Raw genomic sequence first — 20,512 nt, forward strand, 5'->3', positions numbered from 1 at the left:
GTGGTACATGTAGTCGCAGAGCAAATAATGGAAAAAAAGCTGTGATATGTGATTCAGGAATTAAAAATGTCGTAATAAAACCTGTATTCCTTCTGTGCATGCAGGTGACTTCAAAATGTGTTTTCTGAGTGTACTTTTGTATGTTCAGATAAATCCACTCTGGACTATTTTTCATAAGTCAGTGTTGAGGTACATGTGAGCAAGCAATTAAATACTGTTTTGATGGTTTCAGTCAACTTCTATACAACCTGCAGTACATTTTTGCAGTACTGTCAACATGCATACCCACAGGACGTGAAAATTACGTGAATTTAATTTAAATCTAAATCACTGATTCTAATGCAAGACTGAAGTAAACCCCGTACTGTTAGTTGAATTAAGTCAGTAAGAGATACTAACGAGAACCTGGGATTGTGGAATCTCACAGGAACGTAACATTGGGGTGCTTGTGAAGATGTATGCAGCATTGCACACATCAAGCAACAGCTTTGCTCTTGTTTGCCCTAAGTGGTTAAAGGATACAGTTGAGGCCTTTTCTATGTAACGCCTTAAGGAAGTAATTTGTGTATGAGGACACAAGTAATAAACTTAGGAAACCACTACAGTGTACAGCAGCATTGCTCCTATAAGACATACTATTTTTGCATATTTACTTGTGTACAATTTAACATGTAAATATTCTTTTAAAATACACAAAAGCTTTCAGAGCTGTAGAGCAGCGGAAAAAGTTGTATGAGAGAAGTACCAAAGGATCTGTTGTCTCCATGAGCTTGCTTGAAGAATTGCAGGTTTAAGTGTTGGAGAAGGAATTGTTCCTTGTTGGGTTAATTTCATCAGTTATCCTAGAAGCATGCAAGCATGATGCTGCACTTATAGTGGTACTGCTGAACTCCATGGCACCAGTGAGGTGCCCAGCTGTTTGATATCATCGTTTGTAAGCAGTTGAGAACAAGGACTGGGTTTAATGACTGTACAATATTAACCCTAGCTCCTTTTTGGAAAGACAGTGTAATCGCTTCTTGGTACTTCATCTTGCTTAGACAATTTAGTTTAGAAGTTTTACAGCAAGAAAACTGTGTTCAACTCAAAATGGAAAAAAAATTTTCTTGATTTTGTTGTTACAATACTTTGTTTTTACTAAGAGAAACTTGTATCTAAGGAACCCCTAGGGAATCATGACCAAGAAAGGGAAACCCTGTACTAGAAATTAAATAAGTGCTTTCTGAAAAGATGACATTTTTCCGAAGAAAGCAGATGGTAGGTTGACTTTTCTTATGCTGCTACGGTATTTGAAGATGTTTTTAAAATGTCACTTGTATGCATATTGACACTTAAATGGACAACACCTTCTTGGCCTGGATGAAGAATGAAAAGGGAGAGAACTGTGTTTGTCATACAGAGATGTATGGGAAGGATGGGGCAAATCTCATGCAAGGACTGGCTGCAATCAAATGAAAGGGGCTGGGGTGGCTGTTCCTTGCCTGAAATATGGACAAATCTCAGATACGTGGATAGGACAAGCAGAAAAAAAAGGCAGTGTCTCAAGGTATGGATATATCTCAGGCCTTCTAGGATTTCAAAAAAATAATGGTCTAACTCATGGATTTAGGAGTGAACTGTGCAAGACTAAGGCACTCCTCAGTTAAACCTGTGTTCATCACTTCATTTCCAAGAGGTTAAACAAGAAGCCAGAATGCCATGGCCTTTCTGAGGAGCTGCTGTGAAAATTTGGGACTGCTGAGGCATTAGTCTGATCTGTAGGGTAGTGTAAGCATAACTGAGTGTCTGTCAAGCACCATTTGTTAGTCGGGGCTCTGTACTTTTCCTCAGTACAACAACAGTTGTTTGTTTATGAAAGTCTGATGCTTTAAGAGTAGCAGGAGTGTTTTATAGGCCACAAACAAAGCTTCATAGAGGGTGTTTCTGAAAGTGGATCAGATGCTTGATCTGTTGGAGTTGCTGAGTCAGGATACTCATAGAAATCTGGGTCCCCTCTCCTGTTTTCTGCTAAATATGGTTTAGATAAGATACTAGTTGGTAGTTTTTACCAGCCATCTGCAGAAATTATCTGCTAGAGTTTGAGATTCTTCTGCAATAATTTCTGCAGGCAAAATCAGTACAATTTTGGCTTTCCCAAGTGCTCTGACTTGCACTTCTCTAACACCCCTCTTCTGTCCTTTGGTGCTGAAATATCCATGGCACTGAAACATAAGAAACCTGATTTGGGGCTCAGAGTGAGATTAATATACAATTACAGAAAAACCCAAACCACTTCATACAGCTGCCACTCAAATATATGTGCTGGTGTTTTGTTTCTCTGTTGGGTTAACTTTTTTGCCTGAAGTCTGTTCTGCTGTTTTTGCTGGTGCTGAGTTGCTGAAGCTGGAGCCTTGTTTCTAGGTGGGAAAAAAAACCCTGCATGTTGACCTACCTAGCAGTATGAGGAAACAAAATTAATTTTCGCACTATTTTCGGCCCATACAGCTTTAGCAAGAAACATGTATACTCCCAACAGATTGGACTCTTGTTTCTGCATTTTGGAGTTTTAGTCCCAGAACACATTCCAGACTAGGCAGTCTCCATGTACTAGGTACTAAGAAATGTTCCCAGATTCAAGTATCTTAAATGTGCAAGCTGTCTGATAGTGCCAGTGTCCATCAGGACAGCCCTTAATATTTAAATTTGGGGCCTCCTATTGAAAATTCTGTGACAATAGTCTTCTGATGCACAAGACAAGTTCCTATAAGGTGCTGCTGGCATATCGTTTTTCTTTTTTCAACAGGGACAAACCGAACTCTATCAGTCCAAAACTAACTACAGAGATTAGATGTTTTCTTTTGAAGATAGTCTTTAAAACACCCTGATATCCTAACTTCATGCTGATATCAGGCAAGTTAATGTCTATATTCAGGCATTGGTAAACAGGTAGTCTTCTTAATGTTTTTATGTACTACTATTACCAGAGCCACATTTATAGCCTGAAAAAAAGCAGGTTACAAAGGAATCTCTCTTAGCTGCTCCTTATTTCTTAGCCACTTAATTAAAGCCTGTGAGATGAGCAAAGAAAGTGATCCTTTACCAAAAAAAATCCTTTTTCTTTTTTTCCCCCATATTACCTACAATGCTAACTATTGGCTTGTTTTGTTCTCAACCTTTTTAGACATTGTGGGTTCTGTAGCTAAAACTTATGTATTAAGATTCTAGAGTTAGATAATAACTATTTACTGTGCAATATTTTCTCTGTATGATTGAGTGCAGAATTTGTCTGTCTCTGTTGGTATCACATTGTATGAAGAAAACCATGTACGAGAAGTTAATCTATAAGGTAAATGTCTGTGGTCATCTCAACTGTAGAAGTTCTTTTACATTTAAATAAGTCTTGATGTTGTTAATAAATTCCCCTTTTTAGATTGAAAACAAAAGCATTGGTTATCACTTCCTGAAACATTTGGTTCAGGCAATCTATTGATGGATCACTTGAGATGCCTAATATTAAGATACAGAAAACTATCAACATCCTGATTGTATCTTAAACAAAAGCTTTGCTTTTCAGAAGATGGATTTTTATTTTTAGGTAGAGAAAGCATAATTTTGAATTTACTTCTGCCACTTTGTTTGCATGGTTGCTGTGGATTGCGCCCCCTCCCCCCCCCCCCCCAAATTCTGGTGCTTTGTTTTGTTTCTGTGTGGAAGTTAACCCTTCCTTAACATTACCTTGAGCTATATTTTAAGCATTCAGAACCATGCAATGACTTACTGGCCATTCAAGACCTGTGATAGGACCTTTATCATATGCTCACATGAGGCAGCAATCACCGCTCACTTTGCAGCAGCCTTGCAGTCCTGAGGATCCCCAGGATTGTGTGTTAGAGCATGCTTTGACAGCTGCTCCACAGGCATGAACCCAAGACGTACAAATAGGTATTAGCAGTGTCTAACATCCTAGCCATAAAATAATGGAGGTATGCAATACAACCTGTAGTTTCTCTCAGCCTTCCATTTCTCAGCTTTGCTGGAGCTTTTTATGAGCATATATTTTGCTGGATTTTTCTCCAGTCAGTTTTAAACTTTTTACTTAACTATTTGTCTTATTATCTATTTACATGTTGATATCACTTACCTATTATTTCTATACCTATTACTTGTTTCTCCTTCCATATTTTATTTTGTTTCATTATTCCTTGGCTCCAGTGATTGCCTCTTCTGTGAAGCATGTATACCTGCAGTGAATGCTTCCCTACACAGAAATCCCAGAAGCATTCAGGATTATTTTGTTTAGGTAGGCCCATGCCCCAAACATATAATCTGTTTTATTTTTGACTTCAAGCCTCATGTTCAAATTAAATTTTAAAACCCCACAAACCAACAGGTTACGTACCTTCAAAGATCCATTGCCTAAATTTCTGCGCTCCATTTTGGGTCCAGTGGGTCAGGATGTCTTGAATCCAGTTCTGTCTTCTACCCTATTGAAACTTGCAGTGCCCACTGAAGAGCTTACTTACTGTAACTAATCTTTGAGAGTGCTGGTTCCGTGTTTTCATGCTCCCTGTATGCTTTCTCACTTCTTCCAAGACCTCAGGCAGAGGATTCTGTGATTAAGAAAGAAACTTGAATAAATTGGGGCCATCCCCACTCCTGCCCGACTAGGATCCCCGCAGAGTCGGGGAGGGTGTGCAGCAAGGGAACACAGCACTCCAGAGAACATCTTCCAGCTTAATTTCCTGGGGAACACTGCTCCACGCACGTGTGCAAATATATAGAATTTAATCCTAAAACATTTGTAAGTACCTTATGATGTGAGCTTGCATTTGTCAGTTGGATGCAACTGTGAGAATAAATTTGCCTTTAAACTGAGGTCCCATGTTGGTCTGCTGCAAATTGATGGTTTTGGCTGGTTTTAGTGGACAAGCCAACAACTACTCGGCTGCAGGAGTTGTGTGATGTGGGGAGAGCGGAGGGGCTGCCCTTTTAGATATAGTTGAAACAAATTACTTGTAATGGCATCAGGTAAGTATTAAACATACTTACATTCCAAATGAGAGTTACACCGAAGTAAGTCTGTCAGGGTAACGGGGAACCTGCCCATTTCCAGCAGCAGTCAGCTGGCTGAGGGTTTGGCTGAGGGATGCTTTAACACACAGAGCTGTGCTGCAGTAAGGCCTAGCTTGTTGATGTAGCTTTTTATTTCAGGTTGTGACACCATAGCTCTGATATGGACTACTTGTAAGAAGAAAAATAGGTGATAAAGAACTTAGTGTTTATCCAGCAGCTGACTGTAACAGGATCTTAATTTTGGGTCCACTTAGATACCACTGTGTAAAAATCAAAGATAATCAGATCCTCAGAAGCTTAATTTTTAATTACCGGTTATCATGCATTATTCCATGGAGTTTAGCAAGTGCTAGAGTCTGAAAGTGGTGGATGGAGCATGTAACCTTACTGGAGGTGGCTGAAGCTGTGGTGCTGCTGGCTCATTGTCTGCCTGAAGGACTTGTTTTTCATAAGCCTTCCTGAACTAAATTAGGAGTTCGACAACTCTTCAGGAGAAGAATCAAATGAGAAATGAAATGGGCTTTTCACGATGAAAATTTTTGCGTTTACTGTGCCGGTCCTGAGCTTTTCGCTGTTTGGGCTTTTCCTGCTCGTCGCGTTGAATAGCGAGGGTAAAAAAAAAAGAGTAATGCTCCCGCCCCGGGAGCATGCGTCAGTAAATATGTCTCTTGTTTACGGAGCGCTGCTCGGCGCTGCCGGCGGGCGGCGGGCCCAGGAGGGGGAGCCGCCGGCCTTCCCGGCCCTCCCCGCTGCCGGCCCTCTCGCTGCCGGGCCTCCCGGCCACCGGCTCTCCCGGCCCTCCCGCTGCCGGCCCTCCCGGCCGCCGGCCCTTCTCGCCCTCCCGCTGCCGGCTCTCCCGGCCGCCGGCCCTCCCGGCCCTCCCGCTGCCGGCCCTCCCGGGCGCCTCCCCGCCTCCGAGCGCGCCGGGCGGCCCGGCGGCCTCCGCCGAAGGTGGGCTCCGGAGTCTCCGTAGGTGAAGGTGTCAGCACACCGGGGGAAGGTGCTGCTTGATGGGTCGGAACGCGAGCCTGGGTCGCTGAAGGGCCGGGGTTGGTTTGTTGCCGCTGAGGACGAGCGGCGTGAGAAACCTGTTGGAGCAGCCGCACGGGGTTACAGGACACAACTGTTGCTGGAGAGAAACATCCACAGTCTTAGATACCTGTGTAATGTGGAGGGAGGTGGCATGTATCTAAGGGTTGTCAGCAACTCTTACAGTCTCCAAACTAACCGAGGCATTAAAGGGTGCGAGGGTACCTTTACAACTCGCGCCCTACTCCGGGAGGTTTCTCCTGGACAGAGCTTTCATGCAGGAAGACTAAGCGCAGCTCTGGCCTGCGTGACTACTTGTGGCAATGCCTCCCGTGGACTGAAGACCTTTTAAAACTGGCCTAATGGTTTATAATAATGTAAGTGAGCAAATCAGAAGCAGATATATGAAAGGGGGTCAGGGGGAGAATAGTAGTTCATTACTTTAGCATAGAAGGATGGACAAAATAGATTTAATTAAGAGCATTGTAGACTCGGAACAGGAACTGCCAATACTGAAACCAAGCATAACCAGAACTTTGACCCTTGCTTATCTGTACTGTGATTTTTCCCCAACTATATCAGCATGCTGTGCAAATACGATAGCTCATGTTGCTTACAGTCTTGGAATCTAATATAGTCTGTGATTTTTATTTTTATCTGCACAAATCTACATACATTACTGCTAAGATTTTTAACTTGTGAGCAGACACTAAGCTCCATTTGCAGCTGCTTCGGAAAGGTTAAAGAAAAACAGAGGCAGGTAACTAGCAACTTAGCTAGACCCGTGTATGCAAAGAATGTACTGTGATTTCTCCCTTATGCATAGTATGTATTTGTATGTTCTATGTTTTGCTCTGCCACATATATTTCACATGTGACAATGTGGTAAAAAAAAAAGTGTGAACTGTATCTGATTACATTGGTAATAGTGGTTTAGAAATATGTAATTCATAGGGGTTTTTTTAATTTGATTAATAACATGACAGTGGTACCAAAGCAGTTAAACACAATGTGCCACTATAATGGGAAACTGCTGACTCTTGAATTAGCAGCTGTCAACTGTTTTATGGACTCTTTTTTATATATTCCATAGAGCTTTTTAAATAAAGAACAAGGCAATTGCTGAGTGTTTGCTTTTGGAAGCTTTGATATGATTCTAGATGTGTAAGTTTAAATTAAAAGGAAGTGAGTACTTTCACAATACTGAATTATTCTTTAAATATATCTGATTTCTCTCACTGTGGAGTTCTTGGAAAGAGAGGGATTACCTGTAAGCTTTAAGGGCTATATAGTATCAGGTTTAATGTTGGCATTACCGCTTTACCTCTGCTACGCTGAAGTATGAATTACGGCTGAATTACTTGCTGTGTGCATGAATTACAGCCTCCCTTTATTTGTACTAATGAACTTAGGAAGGAGAAAAGCTTGAAGTTCTGTATCTCCATTATGTTATTTTTTAAATGGCTATAACTGTGTGACACTAGAAAACTTTATTAGAGTTTTTAGGGGGAAAAAGAAAACCTACTTGTTTACCTGAAACCAGTGTTATCTGATGGAGGTGGTATCTGTCTAAATCTGTGAAATACTATGGCTGTTAAATGAGCTCTGATTTTTGTAAAGCTAGAAATGTCCTGATGTATCTGACCAGTATTGCTTTATATTTAGTTAAAATACAACACCAGCATAGAATAATTTGTTTTAAACTCACTATGTAGCAGATTTTGACAGGTAATTATGAAGAAAAGGATAGAAATCATACAAAAGTAGCCCATATCACTACAGTATTTAATAATTTTACAGTTAACCCAGGAGAGGGGCTGAGGAGCATGTAAGATTTGTGACTGGTAAATTGGCATAAAATTATTAAGGAGAGGTCCCTGATAAAGGATGAATCAAGACTGCTTGTGAAAGCAAGTTCAGCAAGCCTATTTCAATATACTGAATCTACGAGGCTACATCTGGGGACAGTAACACGCGCGGTACTTGTAGGACAAGGGTAGCCTATTCTAGGAAGCAGTTGCTGAAAGACTCAAGGTTATGTTATACTCTGTGCCTGGTCTCTATTCCTACACTGTAATGCAGCCGTGTATTAATACCAGGTTGAAGCCAAAGGTGAGCCAGGAATGTTGTGAAAGGGAGGAAGAGCAGAAATAGAAATTGCATCTCTGTTTGATCCGTGGTACAACTGCAGCTGTAACATGCAAGGCCCAATGCCAGCTGCCGTGCTTCGCTCTGGAACCTCCAGGCCATAAAATTTCACTGTCCTTTTCAAAGTGCCACCTCTGAAGTTCTCTGAAAGTGTTTCACAGTCTGTTGCTAATCAAGTTCCTGGCTAGAATTGATATCTTGAGGTGGGGGGAGCAGTACTGGAGCGGAAAGTTTATGTAAGTGCGTTTCGCGTGTATGTGCTTGACAGATATGCAGCCAATTTACCTGGAAGTTACTGGCTGAAATTTGCTGTGGCAGTATCCCCCAGGAAGGGGAAATACTTTGGGTGTCTTTCATCAAACCTTACAGCAATTGAGACTTTCAGCAGGGCAGTGAGGTAGCACAGTGGTTTTGTATTTATGGTCTTTCCTAGTTTGATGGGCCTTAGCGGGGGAGGAGGGGAGCATTGACCTAATCTTGTTACAGTAAATAAGAGGTGAAAACTTTTAAACCTTCCCTTGATGTGAGTTGTTGAATGTTTAACAGTCTTTTGCTCCCAGTTATTTACAGTAATTGAGTCCTTTTCCTTCCAGTGCTTGTGCTGCTGTCCTCATTAGTATGTATTCCAAGATAAATACCATACACGAGACCTGCAAATACTGTACAGCAGAAAATATATTTTCCATTTTTGTTTGCTGAATGTTACACATTCCAAAATATGTTAGTCCTTAATACCTTAGGACATGAAGTTTATTCAACTGAATATAACTGAAGTTTATAACAACTGAAACTGCTAGAGTTCTCTGATAAGTAGTATCTATCATAGTGAATTTTGGTTTTGAACTATTGTTTTTCTTGAATTACTTGTTTTTCAGACCTTAAGCCAGCTAGAAAGTCAAGGCATTTGGGACTAGGGACAAGGAAAGGAGTGGTAATAAGGTTGTAGATTTAGGACCTGCAGATTTCCTTGAGTGTTACAGTGATGTTCTGGTGGGATAGGTAACCCTCTTCCTCTACCTTGTTCTACGCTCTGTGACCCTCTGTTTTTTGCTATCATTTGAAACTACTTGAGCAGTTCTCTGCTACACATTGTACTCTTCAGTGTAAATAAACCTTTTTCTCTTAGTATTTAGATACAGTAGGCAAATCCCAGGGGTGATAGCTCAGGCATGGTTAGTTTTGGTTCATTTGTTAGCCATTGCTGGTTAAATCTGCTGTACTGTCTAGCTACCAATTGGCAGACTCAGCAAAAAGCTTTAGAAGAGACTCACTCTGTGATACATTTGCCAAATACAGAGTTTAGTTCCTCCTCTGTAATCAAGCTGGAGTCAGCTGATTATAGCTGAGATTTTTCATGCCAGTATCCTGCTTGTTGTCCTTTCCCTGCCTCTTTGGTCAAGTGACTCCCATTGCTAGAAAAAAATAAACCGAATCTCAAACTCCTCCAATTTAGAAGTATCTCTTATTATCTCTAAACAGTAGGATTTCTTTCAACTATAGTAGCATCAGTTTGATGAGGAGGGACAACTTCCAGAAGAGTCTGAAGAGCATAAAATCTCTTCTGGAGTTTGCTATCCCCTGACAGATCGAGAAAGGTTTCAGCCCTTCAACATGAACGCAGATAGTCTGATTCAGAGGAAGCAATTGGCAGGTAGGAAATACAAATCCTTCCCTGTCTACCTTTTTATTTCACTGTCAATTACACTTTTGGCATTGGGGCCAGGAAAACAGCTTCAAGCTGGATTGGTATTGTCTGTTGCTGTGTTTTTCTTACAGTTTTCTTACAGTTAGGAAAGCACTTGTGTTTTAAGTTTTCCCTTATTTAGAATATCTTGTTTAAATGACTTAACTGTAAATCATATATATAAATCCTATATATAAATCATAATCTCAAGTGATCTCACAGCTCAGTCCCTCTGCACAGAGGCCACCCCAGCTGTACTTGGGTTTATTAGTGTTTGCCATGCTGGCTGGTGCATGGTTCCTGCGTTGTCACAAGTATCCAGGCAGAGGACACAGCCCTGACGCAGCATGGCAGGAATGCACACAGCCAGCTCGGGCTTGACGCTGTGCCTGAGTTAATAAAACTTCTTGGGACCCAGAGCACAGGGGTAACACTGCAAAGTGGTGGCTTCATCTGGAGTCTTTGCTGTTTTCCTCAATGCTCTTGCCTTTGGAAATGCCAGACAGAAACAATCAAAGTGCCTCACTTCAGATAAAACAAGGACTTCAGTCTTATGCTGAAGACAAGTTGTTGCATAATTTCTGGACCTGCACCATCCGTAGAAGTATAGGAACATTTGCACGGAGCTGCACCTAGGCTAATGAGCCCAGATGGAGCTGATTTGTTTCTGCATCTCTGGTACAGATAATCTGACCATGGATAATTGAGTGTTGACTCTATAAATAACCCACTTTGAAATCCTTGTCTTAAAATTGTTTTCTCTTCTTCCTGTTAGCTTCCAAGCTTACTCCCCCTGTAATCATTTCTTGGCTGACCAAAGGCTACTCTCATCTCTTGACGAACGTGTACTATTCGTTCTTCCCACCTGAAGTGACATGTTACACCAAGCATGGATGAAGCCAGGTTCTAGCACTATAAAAAACCAGCTAAGCCCTGGTAGGAAATAATCATCCCAATATATTTTACCTATGCTCCAACTGACTGGGGTATTTTAAATCAAAAACAACTGATACATGTCAAACATTTCATACCTTGAAAAGATGTTTATTGCATGCTCATCGTCAGAGACTTCCTGCTGCATATCTCATAGTTAAATGTCTTCAGGTAAAACTGATTCCTTCGTATGGACTTGCTTGCAAGTCGGACTTCTGATGATCTTGGTTTGTTTGCTTACTGTCTATGTTAAAACTCACAAGAATTGTTCTGAGTTGAGCTATGCATTTTTTTAATAAGAAGTGGATTTTTTTTTCCCCAGTAAGCTTATATAAGTAATTATAGAAAGTAATTAGAGTGCATCACAGGAAAAATATCCCATGTCTTCAGCTGGTGAGCATTTACCCATTTCTTTTTTCCTAAATGTTTTTCTAAAAAATAGTATGTTTGTGCTTGTGAGGAGATGCATAGAAAGTTGGAACCACCTGCACTGGATGACAGGTTGTTCAAGGCATTGGAAGTGGTAGGAGAGAAAGCTGAATTGCCCAGATGTGCTGTCACAGCTGTGCCACGTTGTGGAGTTCAGGTACCTTGGTAGGTACTTGTAATGGAAATCATCTGTCTGTTTCCCCTGGGCCATTCCTGCCACATTAATACATGACAGAGGCAACATGAGTGGATGAATAAACCTGGAATGCCTTAAATTCACATGCGCGCTCTAATCACTGTGTGGCCTTTGAAAATATCTTTCTTCACGCAGCATCTGAAACACTGACCATGCTTCGACAAATTTTGGAAGTCTCAATTTGTTAGTGATTGTATAGTAGCTTGAAGAAACTGAGTAAAGGCCCATTTGAAAGAAATTTAAAATTGTAGGCATACTCTTTTCTATTCAGGGCAACGTTGGGAAAGGTGTTAGTGTTATGAAGAGGTAAATAGTTGATCCACAACAAGTAATTTGTAATACATGTTCATTGCAGTGAAGAATGGTTAGGAGACACATTCAGAAGCAGAATGTGAAGTAGTTGTCACTTGGACTCTCAGGGGTTGATTTGCATCTATTTCATTCATGAACAGTTAGGTCTGAGTTTCTTTAGCTTGCACAGTTAGAAGTCATAAATGATGCAATTTAAAGTAGGAATCATCTTTTTCGATCTTAAGTTGCGTGTAAATATAGAACTGAAGAGATTTTTAAGGGAGAGGAACAGATAAAAAATGCCCTACAAACCCACTTTTGTATTTGGGTATGTCTTTCAGTGTTGTCTGTTGAGACAGAAGGTTGAGAGTTTGGTTTCTTGTTTGTAAGAGCTATTGTATGTAGTGAGGGAAACATGAACAAGTGACCTCTTCAGGAATTATTTTGCACATTCACTTTGGAGGCTGTGTATTAGGGGATTATCACTTGTGGGTATTCCTCGAGCATTATAAATAATAGATTTTGTTATCTATGGCAAATAATGTGCCTGAAAGGTGAGACGATTTATCTAAAATGTCTGGAATGAGGAAATATTGTGCACTGACAGTTATGCTGCTTTTGTAGCAGGGTTTGATAAAGCAAATTCAAACTTAAATATAAACTCATTCAGTTTTCAGAACAAAACAGTGTCCTTAGCTGGGGAGATCAGTTTGGTTATCTGGATTTTCAAAAGATGTCAGGATATTCCAAGGGGATTAATTTCAAGCCTGAGAATGTCCATGAAGAGTGCCAAACACAGAAAACAAGTAAAAAAACCTTGAGTTTCCAAAAAATGTGATGATAATTATTATAATAATGATAGTAGTAATAATAGTAATAGCAACAAAGCTTATGTGATTATACCAATTTTGTCTAAGCATTTTTAACTCTTTGCCAGTTTGGCTTAAAAAAAAGATGTTTCAGCTGTCTTGTGAAAATCAGCAACTGTGAAGAGGCACCTTAATTAATGTGCCCCCAGAGAACAGTATTTCATGTGGCAGTAACACGCTTGTACTGACAGTTGTCACACGTGTACCTACAGACCAGACAGAGCTTATCCTGTCTCTTTTGCAGGGGGGCAAAGGACTGTGAATATGAGATGAAACGGTGAGGGTGCTGGGGAGCAGAGAAGCTCAGGGTAACAGAAATGGAGCAAATCTAGGGATTAAACCCACAGATTTTTAGAAAAACGTTTCTCACTATTTCTCTGCTTATAAAACAGCTTGTTAAGAAATATATTGTTTTGCCAGATGCTGGTTTTGGATCCCACATAACAGTTAGTGCTGAAAAAGCCACAAGGTTTAAACAATAGATTACATAAAAGTCCTCCAAAGCTATTATTCTGGGCTAATTTCAGTAAAGTTACCATTTTTTCACGAGTTTCTTCTAAGGAACAATAAAATGAGCTGGTGATGTGTTATCTTGATATTGAATAAAATCTGACATGATGCTATGCACAAAAACATATCAAGAACATAAGTCTCCTAAAAGTGATAGCTTGTTTTCTCGGAGTCATAGTATAGCATTGTTTTTTGCCAAACCACCTCAATAGTCCCATCTCACTCTTCTGTGGCTTATTTTTTCTTATCTGTGAAAAGAAATGCTGTTATATCTGTTTGGATTAAGTAAAGCATTAAAGAAGTGTGAGTTTTCTGTAATAGTTTTATGACAGATGAGGGGAAACATCCAAGGATTTCCTAAAACAATAATGTACATAAATTACTTTTTTTGTTACTGTTTTGTAAATATCATTAAAAACAGAGATAGAGATACAGTGAGATATTTTACCTGATAAGTATAAGTAAATAAGTAAAAATATGGACCGTCAGATGACCTTGAATGTGAAAGATCTGCCTGAGGCCTGAGGAAAAGGATCTGTGACACGATACAAAGCGTGAGAGGATGGCAATACTAAACTAAACTTTCCTCTATTTGCAACAGTGTGTCTGGAGTAAAATTATTTAAGTTGGGTGTTTGAAGGAATGCATAGGTGAGTTGCTTTAAAATTTGTATATTTAGTAAAACTAGAGTGCTGTTCCTCTTGATGTATTTCAGTGTTAAATGTAAAGATACTTTTCTCTTACGTCCAACAAATAGACAAATAAAAGATTTCTCTGCACATATAAAATCACCCACAAAATTCTGGTTTGCCAGCAGTGCTTACCTTTGCTTGAAGGAAAGAACCGTTGCTTGATTCCTAGAAATATTTTAGCATTTCACCTGATGTACCTGCCCTAAGTTCAGGTTACATACATTTCCTTGCTCTGAGAACAAAAGTAGTGGAAATACCACTACCACTGGTCAGCAGGTAGTAAGATACCAGTGCAAAAGGATGGTGAGGGCTGTTCTTGTGGTATAAGCACCGGACACGAGGTGTGAGATGGTATTTACCTCTAACACTCCCAGACCCATCCGGATATCTCACTAGTCTCGTGTTAGACTACCAGAGCATCTCCTCCAGCAGAACAGGAAATTTCCATGCATAAGCTCTCCTTGTTTTTGTTTGGTAGACTGTCACTCAAAAAAGTGTGTACCCAGGATTCTGTTATTTCTTTTTTGCCCCAGGATTTTGGTCTTGCTGAGCTGAGAAACGTGTATGACTTACAGTAGAAAATCGTCATTTTTTCTGCAGTAGCAGTCTGTCAGGTGGCAAATGCTGATTACACGTGTGGAATTGTGTCATTACATCACTTGTGCCAAGTGATGAATTCCTACTTAAATCTCCAACTTCTTTTAATCAAGTTAATACCCTAAATTATTAATATCCCATGTTATAGCTGAAGAAACAGGCCTTGACACCAGACTTAAATCTGTCTTCCAGCTCAGTGATGTGAAGACTGACATTGGCACCAGGGCAAGGTGTTCACTCTTCCATCGTCTTCCTGTCTCTCTGATACATCAGTGATACCTTGGAGCTTTGCCTTTAGATCTCAAAATCCTTGCAAAAGAAGCAGACAAGTACCCAGCAGCTTCATTTTACATTTAGTGTAATTAATCGCACTATTTGAAGCATTTTTTTGCCATGCTGGAGTTCTGTTTGACCCCCACCCTCCCCCCATTTTTTTAATGCTTTCTACTGAAGAGGAATGGAAGTGTTCTGGGAAATGCTGACTGTGTGGATTTTTATGGAATTTGGCCATTTTTAAGAGATTTGGCCGCTTAAGAGTAATTTAGTGATATTCTAGAGATTATTCCTCCTGCCTCTTATCATTACCCTGGCAAATGCGAAGTTATCCCATAAATAAAAGATTTTTCAGGAAAACAGCAGGTTTATCCTACTGTGTTAAATACAAACACCCTCCTCCTTTTCTGAATCAAGGAAGAAAAAATGCAGCGTCTTCCTCTAAATATACACTTGTGGATTTTGCTGCTTTTAATTTTGCACTTTGGTTCATTTCTGCAGTTACTTGAGTTGTATCAACAATTATGGAAAAAAAAAAAAAGGAAAAAAAAAAACCCACGCAGCCGTTTTCAGCGCTTGTTGTTCTTGGCACAGGATCAGTTCTGGTGTCCAACTGGTAGGACCTGAAACTTGGTGCTTAACAAGTGCCTGTAGTCAAAACAGTTGGTGTGTGCGAGCGCTGATCTGGTATTTGCTGCAGCAGGTCATCTGCCTGATTTTTTACTGTGTGCAGAATACCTAATCACGTTGCTGTGTTTCTCTGACGGCATCTGTGGCAATGTGAATCGTTTCACGTTCCAAAAGTACATGTTTACAGTCGTCGTAGAATCAGATTAAGTTGGCAGCCTGCTCCTCTCTGTAAGTGGCTCAGTTTACATTTCTTCTTCTAGCAGGATGTTTAGCATAATTTTGCTGATCCTACTCACTTGTAGACTTTGTGAAATGGAGAATCGTTTTAGTGGGTTTATTTCAGAAAGTGAAGCTTGTGTTTATTGTAAATAAACACCAGCAGAATGGTGGTTATTTTAGCACTTGATAATTTCCCAATTATGTCATTTGACCTGGAATGAAGCTTGCAATTGCTGAGCTGCATTTTATGCAGCGGATCAGTCTGGGGGTTTGAGCTGGCAGTTTATTTCCTTTGTCAGTTTACAAGAAGTATCAAAATGAAACCGACCGTGCTGTTTCCTTTCCAGTGCGCAGTGCAAGAAGGGTGGAACGGTTTGCGGATATTATTTCCAAACTTTTTCAGCTGGACTTGGAATAGTGTTTTGTCAAAAAAGCTGGTAAAGTTATCGTTCGGTCCTGCAACGTTATGCTGTAGTTTGCTAGCCTCAAATCCAAGTTTATTTTTGCTTAACCTCACGTACTGGGTTTTGTTAGGTTTTTTCAGACTGTAGCTGCAAAATGAAAGTGCTTACAAGGTGTTTATGAACTCTTGTTATGAACCAGCTGCCAGTTACGGCAGGATGACACATTTCTGCAAGCAGTCTAGTTGTTCAGTTTTCTGGTCTCTGGCTGTCGCTTTTCGGGCATGTGTGGCATTTTTCTCTTTTGGTTTTATTAGAACTGATGCCAAGTACATTTGCAGACTTTGAAATGGGATCAGTACAAGGTGGCAGGTTTCACTTATTATTTACTGAAATTGTAAGTATACTTACTCAACTTTGCATAGTGAGGGGCTGTGCAACAAAACTCTTCATGATATACTGTAAATAGAAGAACTGTCATTTGTGCATAGGTGCTGTATGGAGTTACCATAAGTAACATCTTGATCAACAAGACTGTGATATGTTACTGGAACAGAATCATGTTGTGGATGAGATACTAAATTTCATTTACCATCTGCTTAAATATTATAAATGGGGAATAACGAACAGTATTCATATTGTGTTAAGGGCAGTTGGATCAGTTACTTTATGCTATTTTAAGTGAAAGGACTGTGAGCTCAAGGGTTATGATAAATACAGGCTTAAAAGGAGTTTTATTATTCTGTAAATGTTTGCTAACAGCAAATAACTTTCTTACCTTTCTGGGTTTTAGCAATTATATTTTGTTTGTTTTTACCAAGTGTAATACCAAGTTATAATCCATAGCACTGGGTCTCGTGAGTTATTCATGGGTCAACCTAAAATTGATTTTTGCTTTAGGCCTCCTGTATGCAGGAAGTCGGATTGTGCGAAATGAGAGTCACGTTTCAAAATGACTGGTGCTGACAAAGTTCTAGTGTCTCTCTTCTGACAATGTTAGAGGGATTTTTTTTTCTTTTGTTTCAACTACCTTAAAAAAAAATACTGAAAGACCAAAGGCATGTCTTTCTCTACGCTCACGCTCTATCATGACTTTTATCCTTTGCAATCTTCTGTGTCTCGCCGATGAAGAAGACACTAACTGGGGGCAAGAACTGTTCATTTGACTTGATCAATTTTGAGTAGCGCATGTGGGGTAAGAATGGATGTATGTGGGATATACTAAGAAATGTTTTTTGTTTGTAGTCCAAGTTAGAGATATCTGCAGTTTCAGGATCATACAAAGACGTTTTTGGGTACAAAACTAATGCAGTCCACCTGGAAACACATAGTTGGCTTATTTTACTGGCAACATACTTACTGTTGTGTCCTTGTCTGTAAGGTTTGCTGTGAGCTACGTGAGTGCTTGATCTAATGTGAGAGAGTCAAGGCAAAAATTCAAGAAGAGTCTTTTTATTCAGAATGTGGTTTTGCCTCTTTTTCCCACACGCTGTGCTTGTGGCTCTGGAGCTCGTGTTGCCTCTCAGTTGCTTTGCTTTTTTGCTTATGATTAGAAGGAGATGTGGCGTTTCCTGCAAAACAGCTGCTAGTATTCCCTGGTGACCCGTCAGAGAGGATCCAGTGGAATTACAGATTCAAAGGCAGACCTAGAGGACTTTGGCAGCTGCAGCAGAGGTTTTGGGGAAAGGTAGGGGATTGCATTGTGTAGGATGCAGGAAGGAGGATTAGAAATGGAGTACAAGGGCATGGGAGAGAAGCTCTGGAGATTCAGGGACTGTTAAGTCTCCAACAACATAAGGACTTCACATCTACAAACAATTCAGCTTTGGCTGGGAAAGTTGGACTATATCCATGTTTCCATAGGATGTGGAGAATCTCCTGGAATAGTTTATGGTTCGTAATGCTACTGATGCACAGTTTGCAGTGCGCATTATGACGATGTGTAGTGTTGGGCTTTTAAATCCTTGCCACTAACTAGAAAAAATAACAGATATTGATCTGAAATTGATTCTTTAGAAAGTGCAGTTAATTCAGTGAGAAAGTGTTAAACTTTCCTCTGAGATGAATGTCATTAATACATTAACTGTTTGACAGCAGAAGTCACATGTTGCTTGTCACTTGCTGCAGTGGCTACACTGAGACAGCTGAGAGGTTGCAGAAGGATTAATGTGGTAAAGAGCATTGTAACTTTGCTTGTGTTCTCTCTGCTCTTGGATTTGACAGCAACTGCTATTTAGAAACAAAACAGAATATGTGTTGTTATTTATGTGGAGTGTAAACATCCATTTGGAAGTATTTAAGTGAATCGGAAAAGTTCTCTTTCATATTTTAAACTTGAGCACACATTCATAGCATTGCAAGCTTCTGCAGAAACTGAAATGCATGTAGAATTTAGGTTAGTATCTTATGAGCGATAACTGGTTTTCTAGTTGCCGTGCAGGATTTTTTCATTTTTTAGGGGCAAAAATTTTAATTCTACTTGATGTTCATTTATGTCCAGTGACTATGCCGCTTCTGTATGTAAACAGGGACAGCCATGTCCACAGCTGTGTGTGTGCAAGTTCACCTGTCCTGCTAGATTGAATCTGTCTTCACATGAACTGCAAATGAGCGTAGAAATTATTACACAGATGGCTGGTTGTCTCCTGAATGTGTTAGTGTGTGACTATTTAATTTTATAACAACTATTTGATGTGCAAATGTCTTTTATTCACATATTAATTTATTACATAGGCTGTACAATAGCAGATTTTTATATTGTGTGTAATTCCTTGTATATATATATAAAAAATATGAATAGACAAATTAGTAGGAATTTTTAAAAAACAGATGTGACCAGGAAACTCAGTTTGATAGAGGAGCACTGCCACTGTGGTTTAAGCAGTTGATTTTGACAGCTGACGGCCTTCTTGCTTTGTCATGTATTCCCATTATTTCTCTTTGAAACTTATTACCAATGTCTAAGGCTGGTTCACTACCTCATACATAGTAAGGAAGGAGGAAGTGAGAGGCAACCTTAATAGTTCTTGGGAAGAAATAGATCAATATTTAGTTATGATTTATGCCCCCCCCATCGATATTTGTCTATGAGGTTTCATGCCTTCAGCAAGTACAGCCTTCTGCAGCTCTGCTTGCCCAGCTCAAACAGTGGTTTTCTGCCCCCTTGGAGGGAGTTACTCTTCCAGCTCTCCACTGTGGCCCTACCTGCAAGGTGTTGCTGCCATCTTCTCCTGCTGACACTAAAGTGGCTTTCACTTATGTGAGTAAACATGCAGATTTTACCCATCTGAGCAGTGTCTGAGAACAACTGATGGTTGTATGGCACTGGCCATTTATGTTCTTCCTCCTGTATGACTTTACAGTGGTCATAATTTCCATTTTGTTCTAGGAAATTTCAAGAGAAGCTGGGTAATGCTGATGATTCTCAAATGTGTATCAGTGTCTATCTAAAACGTGGAAGACTTTCTGTAGCATGTTTTGGGGGAAGAGCGCAGTTTGAGGAGGTAAAAGGGAATGCCAAATATAGCAGTTGGTTCTAATCACAAGAATGACCACCAATCTGACGCTCAGATAAAATAAGTAATCTTGTAATCTTTTCCTTCCCTATCTTTTAAGTAAATATTAATTTAAAATAGTGGGATGCACTATATTATATTGTCATATCACAACAGTGCCTCTTCCACCATTTTCTGTTATAGTTAAAAAATCAAAAGTTAATGTACTGGTTTGCTCTTGAGAATTAATAAATTGAGAAAGTTGTCTAGGGAAAGCGTCAAACATTTAGCTTGACTAAAAATCCAATGTAAAGAGACTGTTAAAAAATAACTTGCTATGGCATATGATACTTAGATGACTTTAAAATATAATTTTAGATGGTCAGTATCTTGAATGTCCGTCTTTCCGGAAGATTAATTTTAATAACAGAGTAGTGTATTTCACTTCCAAATATATCCATAGGGATGATATCAAAGACACAGTATACTAGAAGGCAGTTGGTCTTGGGGAAACCAGTAGCTGTGGTGAAGATTAGAGTAATCAATCCTGAATTTATATAATTTGTGTATGGTAATCATGTTTTTTCCCAAGTTTCACTTTATATACAGCTTGGTTTTGTTGGTTATGTAGTGGTTCTTTTTCATCAGTCCTCAAGTAAATAATAGGAAAGTTGCAAATTTTTATTAAGCTAATTTAAATTAATTAAGTAGTTGCTGAGAAGGTTGGTGAATCTTGAAACAGTAACTATTATTTAAGGAAATAAATGCTCTGTGGATGGAACTCTGCAGTTCAGAGGCAGATGCGTAGCTTACATGCTTGTTACCACAAATGTGAGGTGAAATGAATGTAAATTAACTGCATCCTGTGAAGGACTTTTAAAGGCAGAGGCTGCACACTGAGGTGTGTGGTGGGGTGAAAACTGGCAAATGACAGTTGAAATTTGGGGGTTGAGGGGAGATACTTCTTGTATTTGAAAAAAATCAAGACTGTTCTTCAGTTGCAGGAGAATCTGGAGGGAGTTTCAGCATTTGTAATTAAAGCTGTGAATATAAAGATACAGAAGT

General features: G+C 39.7%; 1 protein-coding gene across 9 annotated transcripts in view; it reads left to right on the forward strand.

The window, feature by feature from the left end:
- ATXN7L1 (ataxin 7 like 1) overlaps positions 1-20,512 on the forward strand; it is a 120,279-nt gene that overhangs the window by 63,530 nt on the left and 36,237 nt on the right. Inside the window, exons 1-2 of one of the 9 annotated variants that reach the window (XM_074827810.1) lie at positions 15,088-15,561; positions 15,900-15,989. The exons of 3 other annotated variants lie outside the window; for them this stretch is intronic. The gene's annotated coding sequence lies outside the window, so the exon portion shown is untranslated. Of the gene's footprint in view, positions 1-5,984; positions 6,004-6,046; positions 6,459-15,087; positions 15,562-15,899; positions 15,990-16,109; positions 16,351-19,164; positions 19,213-20,512 lie in introns of those variants that run through there. 5 more of the 9 variants (XM_074827813.1, XM_074827814.1, XM_074827809.1 and 2 more) reach the window with 5 other exon arrangements.

Source organism: Strix aluco, chromosome 5 (assembly GCF_031877795.1).
Source record: "Strix aluco isolate bStrAlu1 chromosome 5, bStrAlu1.hap1, whole genome shotgun sequence".
In the NCBI taxonomy this organism is placed as follows: Eukaryota; Metazoa; Chordata; class Aves; order Strigiformes; family Strigidae; genus Strix; species Strix aluco.